The following is a 20,783-nucleotide window of genomic DNA, read 5'->3' on the forward strand; positions in this document are numbered from 1 at the left end:
CCCATAGGAGAGCAGGAGAACCCTCCGGTAGGCCCCTCTGAAGGGACTGGCCCACAGGAGAGCAGTAGAATCCTCCGGTAGGCCCCTCTGAATGGAGTTGCCCACAGGAGAGCAGGAGAACCCTCCGGTAGGCCCCGCTGAAGGGACTGGCCCACAGGAGAGCAGGAGAATCCTCCGGTAGGCCCCTCTGAATGGAGTGGCCCACAGGAGAGCAGGAGAACCCTCCGGTAGGCCCCTCTGAAGGGACTGGCCCACAGGAGAGCAAGAGAATCCTCCGGTAGACCTCTGTGAAGGGATTGGTCCACAGGAGAGCAGGAGAATCCTCTGGTAGCTCCTTGTGAAGGGACTGGCCCACAGGAGAGCAGGAGAATCCTCAGGTAGGCCCCTCTGAAGGGACTGGCCCACAGGAGAGCAGGAGAATCCTCCGGTAGACCTCTGTGAAGGGACTGGTCCACAGGAGAGCAGGAGAATCCTCCGGTAGCTCCTTGTGAAGGGACTGGCCCATAGGAGAGCAGGAGAATCCTCAGGTAGGCCCCTCTGAAGGGACTGGCCCACAGGAGAGCAGGAGAATCCTCCACTAGGCTTCTATGAAGGTACTGGCCCACAGGAGAGCATGAGAATCCTCCAGTAGGCCCTAGTGAAGGGACTGGCCCACGAGAGAGCAGGAGAATGCTCCAGTAGGACCTTGTGAAGGGACTGGCCCACAGGAGAGCAGGAGAATCCTCCGGCAGGCCCCTTTGAAGGGACTGGCTCATAGGAAAGTATGAGAATCATCCGGTAGGCCTCTGTGAAGGAGTGCTAATGAGTAGTGCTATTACACTTGACTCACAATTTGCAGAAAAAGGTGTAATCTAATCATTCATTAAACAAGCTAGCCAAATTAATAATACATACTGTAAAAACAAAAATAAAATTGTGAACTAGGGTCAGGTTATTTTTGCATGTAGCTGCAGAGTGGACCCCAAGAATCAATGTTACAGATGGACCTTTTTCAACCCAGTCCGAAACTGAATAGAGGTATTGAAAAAGGCTTAAAAGAATATTAGAAAGTGTTGAAGCTTTTCATACAGAAAACAGGAAAACCCCTTTAACTCCAGGCTTCGAATTGGTATTTTTGGTCTTTCCAGCAGCTCGGAGATTTTTAGAAGTGGGATTTACTGGTGGATAAAAAGGCTTTGTCATAGAAATTGCGAGCGCTGTGCGGTTATTTCTTCCTGCTCTGAAATAGCTTCAATGGGATGAATAATAAGCAAGAAAGCTACATATTGATCCATATTGTATTTTACTGAAGGGGAGACGTAATTAGAGAAGCGCGTCTCGTTCTCCAAAAGGACCGTGATTGGGGCGGTTATCAGAAAAGTCAGTGAACGAATACAAAAGGAAGACATGTAATCTTATTAGAAACCCACTGCTGCTGACAAAGAGAAAATTGGCTGGAATAGCAAATAATACGGACAATTCAGATCCACATATTGATGCAGCAGGACACGCTGAGTTTTTCAAGCATCAAGACAAGTCGGCATTATTCTTCCTCCATAGGGATTTTTTTCTACCAGACGCGAATGCTCAGACTGGCCCTTACATGTGGGCCTAGAACCTCACATGAAACAAAAACACAAGGCCCATGAGGTGCAACAGATGCAATTAAAGGGAATGTACACCTGTTTTGTATAGCTAAACGATAGGCTTTATTTGCTTTGATGTGTTGAAAGGGGTAAGCTTATTTCAGTACGTGATCGTTTAATGATCGTGTAGGACCTCTATTGATCCTGAGAATGACAAACCCTTAAAACTGTTTTCTTTTGCACAGGGATGTCCTGGCTACTAGAGCAGTTTCATTAATTTGATAGAGGGTGTCTCAGGTTCCCTACAAAGGTTGAAGGCAAAGTTGTTGATGGACAAAAAAAAAACTGTAACAGAAATGTAGCACTGTATCCCTTCCATTCTCCCGATTGGTTGGGTCTCAGAGGTTGGATGCCTACCATTCATTACGTGATGGCATATGCTAGTGATCTGCAATTAGTTTTAATTAAAAATATGTAGCCATTTTACTTCTGCAGCTTGCATTTATCACACTACATTGCAAGCAGCTCAGTGCTGTTCAGTCTCAATTCTGACAGTGGGATCTCTGTTGGCTCAGACTCCAGGACCTTTTTTCTCTTCCTGAAACTGATCCTAAGCTCAAGTCTGAAGCCATTAAATCATAATTTAGTTTAGATGAGCAAAGATAGACTTTTTAGGTTATGTTCATATGTTTAAAGGCTTCAACTGGAGCAGGGCTATTTTTTTCCTTTTAAAATAAATAGGTGGAGACTGATAAACCCCATTATAAATCTACAGGGTCCATTTGGTGCCACTAGTGTTCATTGTGTGACAGACCCAACATGGTTACATCATTTTAATTTAAACTAATTGAATTACTATTTTTTTTAAATTAAGAATATGTAACCATTCTGCTTCTGTGGCATGCATGTATTATACTACATTCCAAGCTGCTCGGTGCTGTTCAGTCTCAATTCTGACAGTCGGATCTCTATTGACTAAGACTCCAGGACCTTTTCTCTCCTCCTGAAGTTGAAACTAAGCTCAGTTCTGAATCCATTAAATCATAATGTAGTTTAGATGAGTAAAGATAGACTTTTTAGGCTGTGTTCACCTGGTGCAGCGCTATTTTTTTTCTTTAAAACACGTAGGTGGAGACTGATAAACCCCATTATACATCTATGGGATCTTTTGGGCGCCACTAGTGTCCATTGTGTGACAGACCCAACATGGTGTTGATGTTTCCATTTATTAAGAAAAGCAGAATACAGATGTGACCAGAGCCTTAGATTTCGACCTTAGGAGGCAGCTCAGGATCCATCTCACATTACTATGTACTTTGTGATAAACCTACCGCAGCAGATGAATGCCGGTTCAGTTGCAATTTTTTTGCAGGAATTTAATATTCAGTTAAAATAATTTCAGAAAAGCAAAGTGTACACAAGAGATAAGACGGCCGAGTGTTCACTGATATTTAAAGGTTATGGATGAAAAATCCTAGAAAACACTTAAACGTTAAAAATGACTTCAGACTATCATAATGGTATATAGATTGGTCAATGAGTTTTATTACATGTCTTAATTACAGGGCACGTGTAAAATCCAACTGCTACATCTGCTGAAAATCCAGAGTCTTATCCTTCTATGTACAGTTATGTGCCAAATACTGTTTTAGTCTCACAGATACCTATGAACCTGTGAAACAAATGCGTAGGCTAATACTGTCCGTCACACAATCCCAAATAGTGCTGCCACGTAACACTCAAATAATACCACCATACAATGCCCAAGTAACACTATCCAAACAATATAGTGTCCATATACTACAACTTTATATTACTTAAAAATACTACCATACAATGCACAAATAAAACAGCAATTTCTCAATCTAATAATACCACTATACAATACCTTCAAAATACCTACATACTGTATACAAATAATACTACCTTATGGTATTCACATAACAATGCCATATATTTCCAACACAATAATACCATTCGATGTTCAAATAAAAATTGCCAAGTGTCCAAATTATACCACCATACAATGTCTAAATAGTGAAAGGGTTGGCACTATTAAAGGGGTCGATATTGATGACCTAGCCTCAACTGATCAGCTTCTTTTAGTTTAGCTTCAGGTCCGGCCAGATGTAGTCAGTGCAGTGAGCCAGAACAGCACAGCACCTGTTTACTGTGTAGGGTCCATTTTTGGGTACTGGGGCTCAGCTCCTATTCAAGTCAGTAAGATCTGAGCTGCAGTTCTCACCAACAGGCACTACACAGTGTATACAGAGCTGTGCTGCACCGGCCCTGTTCACTGTGTACATCCAGCTCTGGAGCCGAAAACAGCTCAGGATAGGTCATCATTATCCTGGAGGATCCGTCGCAAGTCCAAAAGGCAGGTCCTATGCGGCTTCTCCTCACTCGTTGCCAGTGATCGACAGGTCTTCTTCTGTGCTTGTATAGGGAGAGACTTGTCAATCACTGGCAGGGGGCGGGGATAAGTCACCAGGGACCCGCCTTTCTGATTAGTCTTCAGCTCGGCTCAGTCCCCGGTGGCTTTTAAAGTATGTTTTTCTCTGAAATGCAGCAGCGTTTCAGAGTCAAACATACCTGACTGAGATCATACAGCCAGGGGCGGGTACATGCTTCTCGTGGATCGAGCAGCATGTATCGGCTGTCAGGTTCCTTTTAAGGACCCCAATTTTTTGATACTTAACCATAACCAACTATTTTTTTATCCTTGTAATTAAGGAGCCATAATTCTTTTTTCCTCGTCTTATAGCTGTATTTTGTTGTTTTCTGCGGGCCAAGCTTCATTATTCCGTGGCACCATTTTGGGGTAGGAGAAGTTATACAGAAACCAAAGGAGATTAGTATTTGCAGCCCCAGTAAGGGAAATATTACATACAGGCCATACAGTGTGTGTACTTCAGACTAAGTCAAGCTTTATCAGGCAAACTAAATGTTAGAAATGTGGGAATGCCCTTCTATTTTATCCGTAGGCCCTATTCTGACCTATGGATAGGGGTTATCTATAAGAAAAATCCCTTTAAGAAAACCATTTACTGATCGCCTATTTTCCCAATCAATATATCTATCCGCTGCTATCTATCTGCTTGTTAAGCATTACAGCACTTAATTGTTTTTTTGCACTGTGTTATTGGAAGGTTTTATAATGAGTCTCGAGTCCGAGGAACGAGTAACGAATGCACCAGGGGTCAATTTCCTGCAATGCATTTACTGATGATTTTCTGACCCAGAAAGCACTTTTTCATTGATTGCAGCTAACACAATGCTCCACCGGGGTATAAACCTCATCAACGTTATCTGTATAGCAACAAACACCCGAATATAATACAGGAAGGATTTAAAAAGCTACACATTGACTTCCATTATACTGATGAACTATTTACCTTGAATTGAAGATAGGCTCCCAAAGCAGGTTTGTTGTACCGGCTGAGCTGAAGACAGGATTTGGGTGGCACACTGCATGAAGAAGTCCTCTAGCCTCTACCTGTCCTTTATTTCATGGTTGTACACAGTGGCGTAACTAGAGTCCTGAGGGCCTTGGTGCAAAATTTGTACTTGGGCCGACATGTCCATGTTTGTAGTGTTCTAGATCCTATAAAAACATGCGTGGTCACCCTCTAAGCAATAGTGTCCCCATCCTAGTCCCTTTTTTGTAATAATAACCCCCATACTGGGCCCTTCTTGTAATAATGTCCCTCATCCTGGTTCCTTCTAGTTATAATGTCACCCGTCCTGGCCCCTTTTTGTAATAATGGCCACCATTCTGGTTCCTTCTTGTTATAATGTCCCCCGTCCGGGCCCCTTTCTGTAATAATGTCCCCCATCCTGGTCCCTTCTTGTAATAATGTCCCACATCCTGGTCCCTTCTTGTTATAATGTCCCCTGTCCTGGTCCCTTTCTGTAATAATGTCTCCAGTTCTTGACTCCATCCTGTTTCTCATCTGTGGCCCCTTCCTGGAATAATGTCCCCCATCCTGTGCCCCCTTCCAATTATAATGTCCCCTGTCCTGGGCCTCTACCTGTTATAATATCCCCCATCCCGGAACTCTTCCTGTTATAATGTCTACCATCTTGAATCACCTTGGGCCCCAATTGTTACGCCCTTGATTGTAAAACACAGAAAGGACAGTTTAATTGCAGAGGGCTTGTTATATTCACTAGTTTACAATCTCATTTTCCTATGTCAGGCACATATATTCCAGCACCTGTGGTTTCAAAGTAAAAGTAAAAAAGCAAACTAACTAAATAAGCTATGACAATATCAACTTTTAAGCATTTGAAAAATTTAATTTCAGGTACCTTTGAATATGAAAATCATACATTGTATACCATACCAATAAATAGAATTCTCCTTTAAGAAACTATCTTTACAACAAACTTTGCGTAAAAGATCACTACAATCAAATATATATTAAAAAACAGCTGTGTGCTATATCTTCACTCTGAAAAATTGCTAAAAACTGTCTTGCTCAAAACAAAATTTACTGCCAGCTCTCTGATGGATCAGATTATGGATTGAAGTCCATGGTCAAGGGGAGGAACAGAGCTAAAGAGGCACATACACACACAAATCCCTGCTGCCACTTTCCAAATAATTAGCTGGATTCACAGTTACACTGCTAAGTTCTGCTTCTTTCTAGTGAATGTTTTATGTAACCCCAGTCCTGGATTAAGAGCTACACAGCTCAGTACTTCTCTATAATGCCCTCCGTGGTGCTGCTGCTTCTCAACATCTGCTACATAGAGACAGGATAGCAGGAATCCTTTGTATCTGTGTGTGCTGTGTAAGGGAGACATCACAGATGTCTTTTTAAGATTCTGTCTCTCACAGGTGAAGTATACCTACGATAAAAATTACAGACCTCTCCAGTCTTTGTAGGTGGGAAAACTTGCAAAATCGGCAGTGTATCAAACACTTATTTTCTCCACTGTATGAGCTGTATTTTCGTCGCTAGTGAAATGTTCCTCGATTTAGGTCAAACACCCATCTATCACCCATCAGTGCAGAGAAGATGGTGGTGCTGTTAATGCAGCTTGGACTGGTCCTCTCTAACAAAGCAGCTAAGGTTGGAGTCCTATAGGGCAATACTCCATGGAAAAAGCATGCAAATCAGATCTCTCTTGTGCCACTCTCTTGCTGGTGCCACCCTTGGAGATATCTACCTTGTAAGGTGGCAGTAATGAGATACTTTCCTTTCTTTCTAGAATAGAATCTGACACTGGTTTGGCCATAAACAAGATGTCAATCTGCAGCAACAAAAGCCTCGACTTAATTATCATGCTCACCATCATCTTTTGTCTCCAGGCTCTTAGATAACCTTCCAAAACAATGGTTGAAGGCATCTCTGGAACTGGCACTTATTGCACATTTTCGAGGGCTCTTGGCTGTCATATAATCACAATCAGTGGCTGTTGAGTGTATTCAATATGTACGGGGATGGCAGGGTTGCCGCAGTATCACTTAAGAAACTGACTTACATGACGTCTCCTATTTACACCAGTCAAGGAGCCCCACCGCATGGTGTTGACAAAGTCCACACCGATCCATTGTACATTATTTATTGGAGCATGATAGGACTGCACAGAGCTCCAGGCTTCACTCGGAGGGTATAATTATACAGACGTCGGCCTCCACATTAGTGTTTGACAAGATAATGGAGAAGATTCACTAAGTGGTGACACGGCTCTCCAATTAGAACTCCTCATCTCCCACGTTATCCCGGGGAGCCTCTTTATTAAATTATAAGAGTGCCGATCCTGACAGCATTACTGATGTTTAGGTCTTTATTCTGTTCCTGATCAGGCAAATTATCGCTTTACTGAGTCCAGAGATGGTAACACAAGCGACATAATAAAACTGCTTGGACAGTCTTATAAAAAATCCCCTACTTGATAAAAAAATACTATTAGCAAAAAGTGTTAGATATTGAAGTGACTTATATTTAATATGTATAATCCAAAAGTGGCTTAAGTGAATCTCTTTTATGATCGTGATGTTTCAGAGTCCAAAACTTTGTGTTGAACTTCGGAAGATTGCAGAAGGCTCATATGTGGCCATGTGGGTTTCCCTATAATGACTTTCAGCTAACAAATCACATGATAGACTATCACAGCCTGCATAAAAGCCGAGGCAAGGAATGCAGCAGCTATTTTGTAGTGAATCTGGATAGTGAGAGGACGTCACAGCTCAAAGTTTAGCAATAAAGATTTGGAGAGAAATCCGTAAAGCAGTGAATAAATGGTAGAGATTGTGGGTGACAGCGCATCAGTGAGAACCAGCTACCGTCTGTTTACCCATAGCTATATATGTTGAAGTCACTTGAACATTACTAAGGCTGTGTTTGCTAAAAGAGATTTTAAAGTGTTCAAAACTGACCCAGGAGACCTCAGAGTGTTACACACGTTTTTCAGGGCAATTTGAGGTATTGCAGTATTGCTATTTGACGCAACTTAATTTGACGAAAAAACTAATTTATTGGAAACATTTGGCAAAGCTGGTGAGAATGAATTTCAAAAGATTCCCTCATCTCTTTTTAATGTACCTTTATGACACAGAAGTAGAGAAATTGTAAGATTTGTAAGATTCCACTTTACACAGCCACCACTAGAGGGAGCCCTGGAGTGTACTGCACAGAAGTAAGAATGTGCACACTGATCTTGCAGAAGATAATGCACATAGTGATGTCACAAAAGATAATAGGCATAGTGATGTCATAGAAGATAATGTAAATAGTGATGTCACAGAATATAAGGTGCATAGTGATGTCATAGAAGATGATGCAAATAGTGATGTCACAGAAGATATTGTGCATAGTGATGTCATAGAAGATAATGTACACAGTGATTTCACAGAAGATAATGTGCATAGTGATGTCATAGAAGATAATTTACACAGCGATGTCACAGAAGATAATTTGCATAGTGATGTCATAGAATATAATGTAAATAGTGATGTCACAGAAGATAATGTGCATAGTGATTTCATAGAAAATGATGTAAATAGTGATGTCACAGAAGATATTGTGCATAGTGATGTCACAGAATATAATGTGCATAGTGATGTCACAGAAGATAAATTACATAGTGATGTCACAGAAGATAATGTACATAGTGATGTCACAGAAGATAATGTGCATAGTGATGTCACAGAAGATAATGTGCACAGTGATGTCACAGAAGATAAATTGCATAGTGATGTCACAAAAGATAATGTAAATAGTGTTGTCACAGATGATAATGTACAGTACAGACCAAAAGTTTGGACACACCTTCTCATTTAAAGATTATTCTGTATTTTCATGACTATGAAAATTGTACATTCACACTGAAGGCATCAAAACTATGAATTAACACATGTGGAATTATATACTTAACAAAAAAGTGTGAAACAACTGAAAATATGTCTTATATTCTAGGTTCTTCAAAGTAGCCACCTTTTGCTTTGATGACTGCTTTGCACACTCTTGGCATTCTCTTGATGAGCTTCAAGAGGTAGTCACCGGAAATGGTTTACACTTCACAGGTGTGCCCTGTCAGGTTTAATAAGTGGGATTTCTTGCCTTATAAATGGGGTTGGGACCATCAGTTGTGTTGTGCAGAAGTCAGGTGGATACACAGCTGATAGTCCTACTGAATAGACTGTTAGAATTTGTATTATGGCAAGAAAAAAGCAGCTAAGTAAAGAAAAACGAGTGGCCATCATTACTTTAAGAAATGAAGGCCAGTCAGTCCGAAAAATTGGGAAAACTTTAAAAGTGTCCCCAAGTGCAGTTGCAAAAATCATCAAGCGCTACAAAGAAACGGGCTCACATGTGGACCGCCCCAGGAAAGGAAGACCAAGAGTCACCTCCGCTTCTGAGGATAAGTTTATCCGAGTCACCAGCCTCAGAAATCGCAGGTTAAAAGCAGCACAGATTAGAGACCAGGCCAATGCCACACAGAGTTCTAGCAGCAGACACATCTCTACAACAACTGTTAAGAGGAGACTTTGTGCAGCAGGCCTTCATGGTAAAATAGCTGCTAGGAAACCACTGCTAAGGACAGGCAACAAGCAAAAGAGACTTGTTTGGGCTAAAGAACACAAGGAATGGACATTAGATCAGTGGAAATCTGTGCTTTGGTCTGATGAGTCCAAATTTGAGATCTTTGGTTCCAACCACCGTGTCTTTGTGCGACGCAGAAAAGGTGAACGGATGGACTCTACATGCCTGGTTCCCACCGTGAAGCATGGAGGAGGAGGTGTGATGGTGTGGGGGTGCTTTGCTGGAGACACTGTTGTGGATTTATTCAAAATTGAAGGCATACTGAACCAGCATGGCTACCACAGCATCTTGCAGCGGCATGCTATTCCATCCGGTTTGCGTTTAGTTGGACCATCATTTATTTTTCAACAGGACAATGACCCCAAACACACCTCCAGGCTGTGTAAGGGCTATTTGACCAAGAAGGAGAGTGCTGGGGTGCTACGTCAGATGACCGGGCCTCCACAGTCACCAGACGTGAACCCAATCGAGATGGTCTGGGGTGAGCTGGACCGCAGAGTGAAGGCAAAAGGGCCAACAAATGCAAAGAATCTCTGGGAACTCCTTCAAGATTGCTGGAAGATCATTTCCGGTGACTACCTCTTGAAGCTCATCAAGAGAATGCCAAGAGTGTGCAAAGCAGTCATCAAAGCAAAAGGTGGCTACTTTGAAGAACACAGAATATAAGACATATTTTCAGTTGTTTCACACTTTTTTGTTAAGTATATTATTCCACATGTGTTAATTCATAGTTTTGATGCCTTCAGTGTGAATGTACAATTTTCATAGTCATGAAAATACAGAAAATCTTTAAATGAGAAGGTGTGTCCAAACTTTTGGTCTGTAGTGTATATAGTGATGTCACAAAAGATAAAGTACATAGTGATGTCACAGAAAATAATGTGCACAGTGATGTCACAGATGATAATGTGCATAGTGAAGTCACAGAAGATAAATTACATAGTGATGTCACAGAAAATAATGCGCACAGTGATGTCACAGAAGATAATGTGCATAGTGATGTCATAGAAGATAATGTGCATAGTGATGTCACAGAAAATAATGTGCATAGTGATGTCACATAAGATAATGTGCACAGCGATGTCACAGAAGATAATGTGCATAGCAATGTCACAGAAGATAAATTACATAGTGATGTAACAGAAGATAAATTACATAGTAATGTCACAGAAGATAATGTACACAGTGATGTCACAGAAGATAATGTGCATAGTGATGTCTCAAAAGATAAATTACATAGAGATGTCACAGAAGATATTGTGCACACTGATGTCACAGAAGATAATGTGCACACTGATGTCACAGAAGATAATGCACACAGTGACCTCATAGAAGATAGTGTGCATAGTGATGTCACAGAAGAAAATGTGCACAGTGATGTCACAGAAGATAAATTACATAGTGATGTCACAAAAGATAATGTGCACAGTGATGTCACAGAAGATAATGTGCACAGTGATGTCACAGAAGATAAATTACATAGTGATGTCACAGAAGATTATATGCACAGTGTAACAGGAGATAATGTACACAGTGATGTCACAGAAGATAATGTACACAGTTATGTCACAGAAGATAATGTGCATAGTGATGTCACAGAAGATAAATTACATAGTTATATCAGAGAAGATAATGTACATAGTGATGTCACGGAAGATAATAGACATAGTGATGTCACAAAAGATAATGTTCATAGTGTTGTCACAGAAGATAATGTATATAGTGATGTCACAGAAGATAAATTACATAGTGATGTCACAGAAGATAAATTACATAGTAATGTCACAGAAGATAATGTGCAGAATGAGTGTCACAGAAGATATATTGCATAGTGATGTCACAGAAGGTAAATTACATAGTGATGTCACAGAAGATTATGTGCACAGTAATGTCACAGAAGATAAATTACATAGTGATGTCACAGAAGATAATGAGCACAGTGATGTCACAGAAGATAAATTACATAGTGATGTCACAGAAGATAATGTGCACAGTGATGTCACAGAAGATAATGTACATAGTGATGTCACAGAAGATAATGTACACCGTGATGTCACACAAGATAAATTGCATAGTGATGTCACAAAGGATAATGTGCACAGTGATGTCACGGAAGATAATGTGCACAGTGATGTCACAGAAGATAAATTACATAGTGATGTCACAGAAGATTATGTGCACAGTGATGTCACAGAAAATAAATTACATTGTGATGTCACAGAAGATACATTGCATAGTGATGTCACAGAAGGTAAATTACATAGTGATGTCACAGAAGATTATATACACAGTGATGTCACAGAAGATAAATTGCATAGTGATGTCACAGAAGATTATGTGCACAGTGATGTCACAGAAGATGAATTACATAGTGATGTCACAGAAGATATTGAGCACAGTGATGTCACAGAAGATAAATTACATAGTAATGTCACGGAAGATAATGTGCATAGTGATGTCATAGAAGATAATGTCCACAGTGATTTCACAGAAGATAATGTGCATAGTGATGTCACAGAAGATGATGTGCATAGTGATGTCATAGAAGATAATGTCCACAGTGATTTCACAGAAGATAATGTGCATAGTGATGTCACAGAAGATAAATTACATAGTGATGTCACAGAAGATAATGTACATAGTGATGTCACAGAAGATAATGTGCATAGTGATGTCACAGAAGATAATGTGCACAGTGATGTCACAGAAGATAAATTGCATAGTGATGTCACAGAAGATAATGTAAATAGTGTTGTCACGGAAGATAATATACATAGTGATGTCACAAAAGATAATGTGCATAGTGTTGTCACAGAAGATAATGTACATAGTGATGTCACAGAAGATAATGTACAGTACAGACCAAAAGTTTGGACACACCTTCTCATTTAAAGATTATTCTGTATTTTCATGACTGAAAATTGTACATTCACACTGAAGGCATCAAAACTATGAATTAACACATGTGGAATTATATACTTAACAAAAAAGTGTGAAACAACTGAAAATATGTCTTATATTCTAGGTTCTTCAAAGTAGCCACCTTTTGCTTTGATGACTGCTTTGCACACTCTTGGCATTCTCTTGATGAGCTTCAAGAGGTAGTCACCGGAAATGGTTTACACTTCACAGGTGTGCCCTGTCAGGTTTAATAAGTGGGATTTCTTGCCTTATAAATGGGGTTGGGACCATCAGTTGTGTTGTGCAGAAGTCAGGTGGATACACAGCTGATAGTCCTACTGAATAGACTGTTAGAATTTGTATTATGGCAAGAAAAAAGCAGCTAAGTAAAGAAAAACGAGTGGCCATCATTACTTTAAGAAATGAAGGCCAGTCAGTCCGAAAAATTGGGAAAACTTTAAAAGTGTCCCCAAGTGCAGTTGCAAAAATCATCAAGCGCTACAAAGAAACGGGCTCACATGTGGACCGCCCCAGGAAAGGAAGACCAAGAGTCACCTCCGCTTCTGAGGATAAGTTTATCCGAGTCACCAGCCTCAGAAATTGCAGGTTAACAGCAGCACAGATTAGAGACCAGGCCAATGCCACACAGAGTTCTAGCAGCAGACACATCTCTACAACAACTGTTAAGAGGAGACTTTGTGCAGCAGGCCTTCATGGTAAAATAGCTGCTAGGAAACCACTGCTAAGGACAGGCAACAAGCAAAAGAGACTTGTTTGGGCTAAAGAACACAAGGAATGGACATTAAATCAGTGGAAATCTGTGCTTTGGTCTGATGAGTCCAAATTTGAGATCTTTGGTTCCAACCACCGTGTCTTTGTGCGACGCAGAAAAGGTGAACGGATGGACTCTACATGCCTGGTTCCCACGGTGAAGCATGGAGGAGGAGGTGTGATGGTGTGATGGTGTGGGGGTGCTTTGCTGGAGACACTGTTGTGGATTTATTCAACATTGAAGGCATACTGAACCAGCATGGCTACCACAGCATCTTGCAGCGGCATGCTATTCCATCCGGTTTGCGTTTAGTTGGACCATCATTTATTTTTCAACAGGACAATGACCCCAAACACACCTCCAGGCTGTGTAAGGGCTATTTGACCAAGAAGGAGAGTGATGGGGTGCTACGTCAGATGACCGGGCCTCCACAGTCACCAGACCTGAACCCAATCGAGATGGTCTGGGGTGAGCTGGACCGCAGAGTGAAGGCAAAAGGGCCAACAAATGCAAAGAATCTCTGGGAACTCCTTCAAGATTGTTGGAAGACCATTTCCGGTGACTACCTCTTGAAGCTCATCAAGAGAATGCCAAGAGTGTGCAAAGCAGTCATCAAAGCAAAAGGTGGCTACTTTGAAGAACCTAGAATATAAGACATATTTTCAGTTGTTTCACACTTTTTTGTTAAGTATATAATTCCACATGTGTTAATTCATAGTTTTGATGCCTTCAGTGTGAATGTACAATTTTCATAGTCATGAAAATACAGAAAATCTTTAAATGAGAAGGTGTGTCCAAACTTTTGGTCTGTAGTGTATATAGTGATGTAAGAGAAGATAAATTACATAGTGATGTCACAGAAAATAATGTGCACAGTGATGTCACAGAAGATAATGTGCATAGTGAAGTCACAGAAGATTAATTACATAGTGATGTCACAGAAAATAATGCGCACAGTGATGTCACAGAAGATAATGTGCATAGTGATGTCATAGAAGATAATGTGCATAGTGATGTCACAGAAAATAATGTGCATAGTGATGTCACATAAGATAATGTGCACAGCGATGTCACAGAAGATAAATTACATAGTAATGTTACAGAAGATAATGTACACAGTGATGTCACAGAAGATAATGTGAATAGTGATGTCTCAAAAGGTAAATTACATAGTGATGTCACAGAATATAATGTGCACAGTGATGTCACAGAAGATAAATTACATAGAGATGTCACAGAAGATAATGTGCACACTGATGTCACAAAAGATAATGCACACAGTGACCTCATAGAAGATAGTGTGCATAGTGATGTCACAGAAGATAATGTGCACAGTGATGTCACAGAAGATAAATTACATAGTGATGTCACAGAAGATAATGTGCACAGTGATGTCACAGAAAATAATGTGCACAGTGATGTCACAGAAGAAAAATTACATAGTGATGTCACAGAAGATTATATGCACAGTGTAACAGGAGATAATGTACACAGTGATGTCACAGAAGATAATGTACACAGTGATGTCACAGAAGATAATGTGCATAGTGATGTCACAGAAGATAAATTACATAGTTATATCAGAGAAGATAATGTACATAGTGATGTCACGGAAGATAATAGACATAGTGATGTCACAAAAGATAATGTTCATAGTGTTGTCACAGAAGATAATGTATATAGTGATGTCACAGAAGATAAATTACATAGTGATGTCACAAAAGATAAATTACATAGTAATGTCACAGAAAATAATGTGCACAGTGATGTCACACATGATAATGTGCATAGTGATGTCACAGAAGAAAAATTACATAGTGATGTCACAGAAGATAATGTGCAGAATGAGTGTCACAGAAGATATATTGCATAGTGATGTCACAGAAGGTAAATTACATAGTGATGTCATAGAAGATTATGTGCACAGTGATGTCACAGAAGATAAATTACATAGTGATGTCACAGAAGATAATGAGCACAGTGATGTCACAGAAGATAAATTACATAGTGATGTCACAGAAGATAATGTGCACAGTGATGTCACAGAAGATAATGTACACAGTGATGTCACACAAGATAAATTACATAGTGATGTCACAGACGATAATATGCACAGTGATGTTATGGAAGATAATGTGCACAGTGATGTCACAGAAGATAAATTACATAGTGATGTCACAGAAGATTATGTGCACAGTGATGTCACAGAAAATAAATTACATTGTGATGTCACAGAAGATACATTGCATAGTGATGTCACAGAAGGTAAATTACATAGTGATGTCACAGAAGATTATATACACAGTTATGTCACAGAAGATAAATTACATAGTGATGTCACAGAAGATTATGTGCACAGTGATGTCACAGAAGATGAATTACATAGTGATGTCACAGAAGATAATGAGCACAGTGATGTCACAGAAGATAAATTACATAGTGATGTCACGGAAGATAATGTGCACAGTGATGTCACAGAAGATAATGGACATACTGATGTCACAGAAGATAATGGACATACTGATGTCACAGAAGATAATGTACACACTGATGTCACAGAAGAAAATGTGCACAGTGTCACAGAAGATAATGTACACAAAGACGTCATAGAAGATAGTGTGCACAGTGATGTCACAGAAGATAAATTACATAGTGATGTCACAGAAGATAATGTGCACAGTGATGTCACAGAAGATAATGTGCATAGTGATGTCACAGAAGATATTGTGCACACTGATGTCACAAAAGATAATGTACACAGTGATGTCACAGAAGATAATGTGCATAGTGATATCACAGAAGGTAAACTACATAGTGATGTCACAGAAGATAATGAGCTCAGTGATGTCACAGAAGATAAATTACATAGTGATGTCTCAGAAGATAATGTGCACAGTGATGTCACAGAAGCTAATGTACATAGTGATGTCACAGAATATAATGTACACAGTGATGTCACAGAAGATAAATTACATAGTGATGTCACAGAAGATAATGTGCACAGTGATGTCACGGAAGATAATGTGGACAGTGATGTCACAGACGATAAATTACATAGTAAAGTCACAGAATATTATGTGGACAGTGATGTCACAGAAGATAAATTACATAGTGATGTCACAGAAGATAATGTGCTCAGTGTCACAGAAGATTATGTACACAGTGATGTCACAGAAGATAATATACATAGTGATGTCACAGAAGATAAATTACATAGTGCTGTCACAGAAAATAATGTGTACAGTGATGTCATAGATGATAATGTGCATAGTGATGTCACAGAAGATAATGTGCATAGTGATGTCACAGAAGATAATGTGCACAGTGATGTCACAGAAGATAATGTACATAGTGATATCACAGAAGATAATGTGCACAATGATGTCACAGAAGATAAATTACATAGTGTTGTCACAGAAAATAATATGCACAGTGATGTCACAGAAGAGAATGTGCATAGTGATGTCACAGAAGATAATGTGCATAGTGATGTCACAGAAGATAATGTGCATAGTGATGTCACGGTAGGTATTGTGCATAGTGATGTCACAGAAGATAATGTACATAGTGATGTCACAGAAGATAATGTACACAGTGATGTCACAGAAGATAATGTGCACAGTGTCACAGAACATAATGTACACAGTGGTGTCACAGAAGATAATGTACACAGTGATGTCACAGAAGATAATGTGCATAGTGATGTCACAGAAAATAATGTACACAGTGATGTCAAGGAAGATAATATACATAGTGATGTCACAAAAGATAATGCTCACAGTGATGTCACAGAAGATAAATTACATATTGTTGTCACAGAAGATAATGTATACAGTGATGTCACAGAAGATAAATTACATAGTGATGTCACAGAAAATAATGTGCACAGTGATGTCACAGATGATAATGTGCATAGTGATGTCACAGAAGATAAATTATATAGTGATGTCACAGAAGATAATGTGCAGAATGATGTCACAGAAGATACATTGCATAGTGATGTCACAGAAGATAAATTACATAGTGATGTCACAGAAGATTATGTGCACAGTGATGTCACAGAAGATATTTACATAGTGATGTCACAGAAGATAATGAGCACAGTGATGTCACAGAAGATAAATTACATAGTGATGTCACAGAAGATAATGTGCACAGTGATGTCACAGAAGATAATGTACACAGTGATGTCACAGAAGATAATGTGCATAGTGATGTCACAGAAAATAATGTACACAGTGATGTCAAGGAAGATAATATACATAGTGATGTCACAAAAGATAATGCGCACAGTGATGTCACAGAAGATAAATTACATATTGTTGTCACAGAAGATAATGTATATAGTGATGTCACAGAAGATAAATTACATAGTGATGTCACAGAAAATAATGTGCACAGTGATGTCACGGAAGATAAATTATATAGTGATGTCACAGAAGATAATGTGCAGAATGATGTCACAGAAGATACATTGCATAGTGATGTCACAGATGATAATGTGCATAGTGATGTCACGGAAGATAAATTATATAGTGATGTCACAGAAGATAATGTGCAGAATGATGTCACAGAAGATACATTGCATAGTGATGTCACAGAAGATAAATTAAATAGTGATGTCACAGAAGATTATGTGCACAGTGATGTCACAGAAGATATTTACATAGTGATGTCACAGAAGATAATGAGCACAGTGGTGTCACAGAAGATAAATTACATAGTGATGTCACAGAAGATAATGTGCACAGTGATGTCACAGAAGATAATGTACACAGTGATGTCACAGAAGATAATGAGCACAGTGGTGTCACAGAAGATAAATTACATAGTGATGTCACAGAAGGTAATGTACACAGTGATGTCACAGAAGATAAATTACATAGTTATGTCACAGAAGATTATGTGCACAGTGATGTCAAAGAAGATAAATTACATTGTGATGTCACAGAAGATACATTGCATAGTGATGTCACAGAAGGTAAATTACATAGTGATGTCACAGAAGATTATATACACAGTGATGTCACAGAAGATAAATTACATAGTGATGTCACAGAAGATTATGTGCACAGTGATGTCACAGAAGATAATATGCACAGTGATGTCTCAGAAGATAATGTGCATTGTGATGTCACAGAAGGTAAATTACATAGTGATGTCACAGAAGATTATGTGCACAGTGCTGTCACAGAAGCTAAATTACATAGTGATGTCACAGATGATAATGTACACAGTGATGTCACAGAAGATAATGTGCACAATAATGTCACAGAAGATAATGTGCATAGTGATGTCACGGTATGTATTGTGCAGAGTGGTGTCACAGAAGATAATGTACATAGTGATGTCACAGAAGATAAATTACATATTGTTGTCACAGAAGATAATGTATACAGTGATGTCACAGAAGATAAATTACATAGTGATGTCACAGAAAATAATGTGCACAGTGATGTCACAGATGATAATGTGCATAGTGATGTCACAGAAGATAAATTATATAGTGATGTCACAGAAGATAATGTGCAGAATGATGTCACAGAAGATACATTGCATAGTGATGTCACAGAAGATAAATTACATAGTGATGTCACAGAAGATTATGTGCACAGTGATGTCACAGAAGATATTTACATAGTGATGTCACAGAAGATAATGAGCACAGTGATGTCACAGAAGATAAATTACATAGTGATGTCACAGAAGATAATGTGCACAGTGATGTCACAGAAGATAATGTACACAGTGATGTCACAGAAGATAATGTGCATAGTGATGTCACAGAAAATAATGTACACAGTGATGTCAAGGAAGATAATATACATAGTGATGTCACAAAAGATAATGCGCACAGTGATGTCACAGAAGATAAATTACATATTGTTGTCACAGAAGATAATGTATATAGTGATGTCACAGAAGATAAATTACATAGTGATGTCACAGAAAATAATGTGCACAGTGATGTCACAGATGATAATGTGCATAGTGATGTCACGGAAGATAAATTATATAGTGATGTCACAGAAGATAATGTGCAGAATGATGTCACAGAAGATACATTGCATAGTGATGTCACAGAAGATAAATTAAATAGTGATGTCACAGAAGATTATGTGCACAGTGATGTCACAGAAGATATTTACATAGTGATGTCACAGAAGATAATGAGCACAGTGGTGTCACAGAAGATAAATTACATAGTGATGTCACAGAAGATAATGTGCACAGTGATGTCACAGAAGATAATGTACATAGTGATGTCACAGAAGGTAATGTACACAGTGATGTCACAGAAGATAAATTACATAGTTATGTCACAGAAGATTATGTGCACAGTGATGTCAAAGAAGATAAATTACATTGTGATGTCACAGAAGATACATTGCATAGTGATGTCACAGAAGGTAAATTACATAGTGATGTCACAGAAGATTATATACACAGTGATCTCACAGAAGATAAATTACATAGTGATGTCACAGAAGATTATGTGCACAGTGATGTCACAGAAGATAATATGCACAGTGATGTCTCAGAAGATAATGTGCATCGTGATGTCACAGAAGGTAAATTATATAGTGATGTCACAGAAGATTATGTGCACAGTGCTGTCACAAAAGATTATGTGCACAGTGACGTCACAGGAGATAAATTACATAGTGATGTTACAGGAGATAATGACCACAATGATGTCACAGAAGCTAAATTACATAGTGATGTCACAGAAGATAATGTACATAGTGATGTCACAGAAGATAATGTACACAGTGATGTCACAGAAGATAATGTGCATAGTGATGTCACAGAAAATAATGTACACAGTGATGTCAAGGAAGATAATATACATAGTGATGTCACAGAAGATAATGCGCACAGTGATGTCACAGAAGATAAATTACATATTGTTGTCACAGAAGATAATGTATATAGTGATGTCACAGAAGATAAATTATATAGTGATGTCACAGAAGATAATGTGCAGAATGATGTCACAGAAGATACATTGCATAGTGATGTCACAGAAGATAAATTACATAGCGATGTCACAGAAGATTATGTGCACAGTGATGTCACAGAAGATATTTACATAGTGATATCACCGAAGGTATTTACATAGTGATATCACAGAAGATAATGAGCACAGTGATGTCACAGAAGATAAATTACATAGTGATGTCACAGAAGATAATGTGCACAGTGATGTCACAGATGATAAGGTACATAGTGATGTCACAGAAGATAATGTACACAGTGATGTCACAGAAGATAAATTACATAGTGTTGTCACAGAAGATTATGTGCACAGTGATGTCAAAGAAGATAAACTACATTGTGATGTCACAGAAGATACATTGCATAGTGATGTCACAGAAGGTAAATTACATAGTGATGTCACATAAGATGATATACACAGTGATGTCACAGACGATAAATTACATAGTGATGTCACAGAAGATAATATGCACAGTGATGTCTCAGAAGATA

The sequence above is a fragment of the Phyllobates terribilis genome, unplaced genomic scaffold (genome assembly GCF_046119375.1).
Source record: "Phyllobates terribilis strain yellow unplaced genomic scaffold, ASM4611937v1 Scaffold_7__3_contigs__length_470593459, whole genome shotgun sequence".
Classification (NCBI taxonomy): Eukaryota; Metazoa; Chordata; class Amphibia; order Anura; family Dendrobatidae; genus Phyllobates; species Phyllobates terribilis.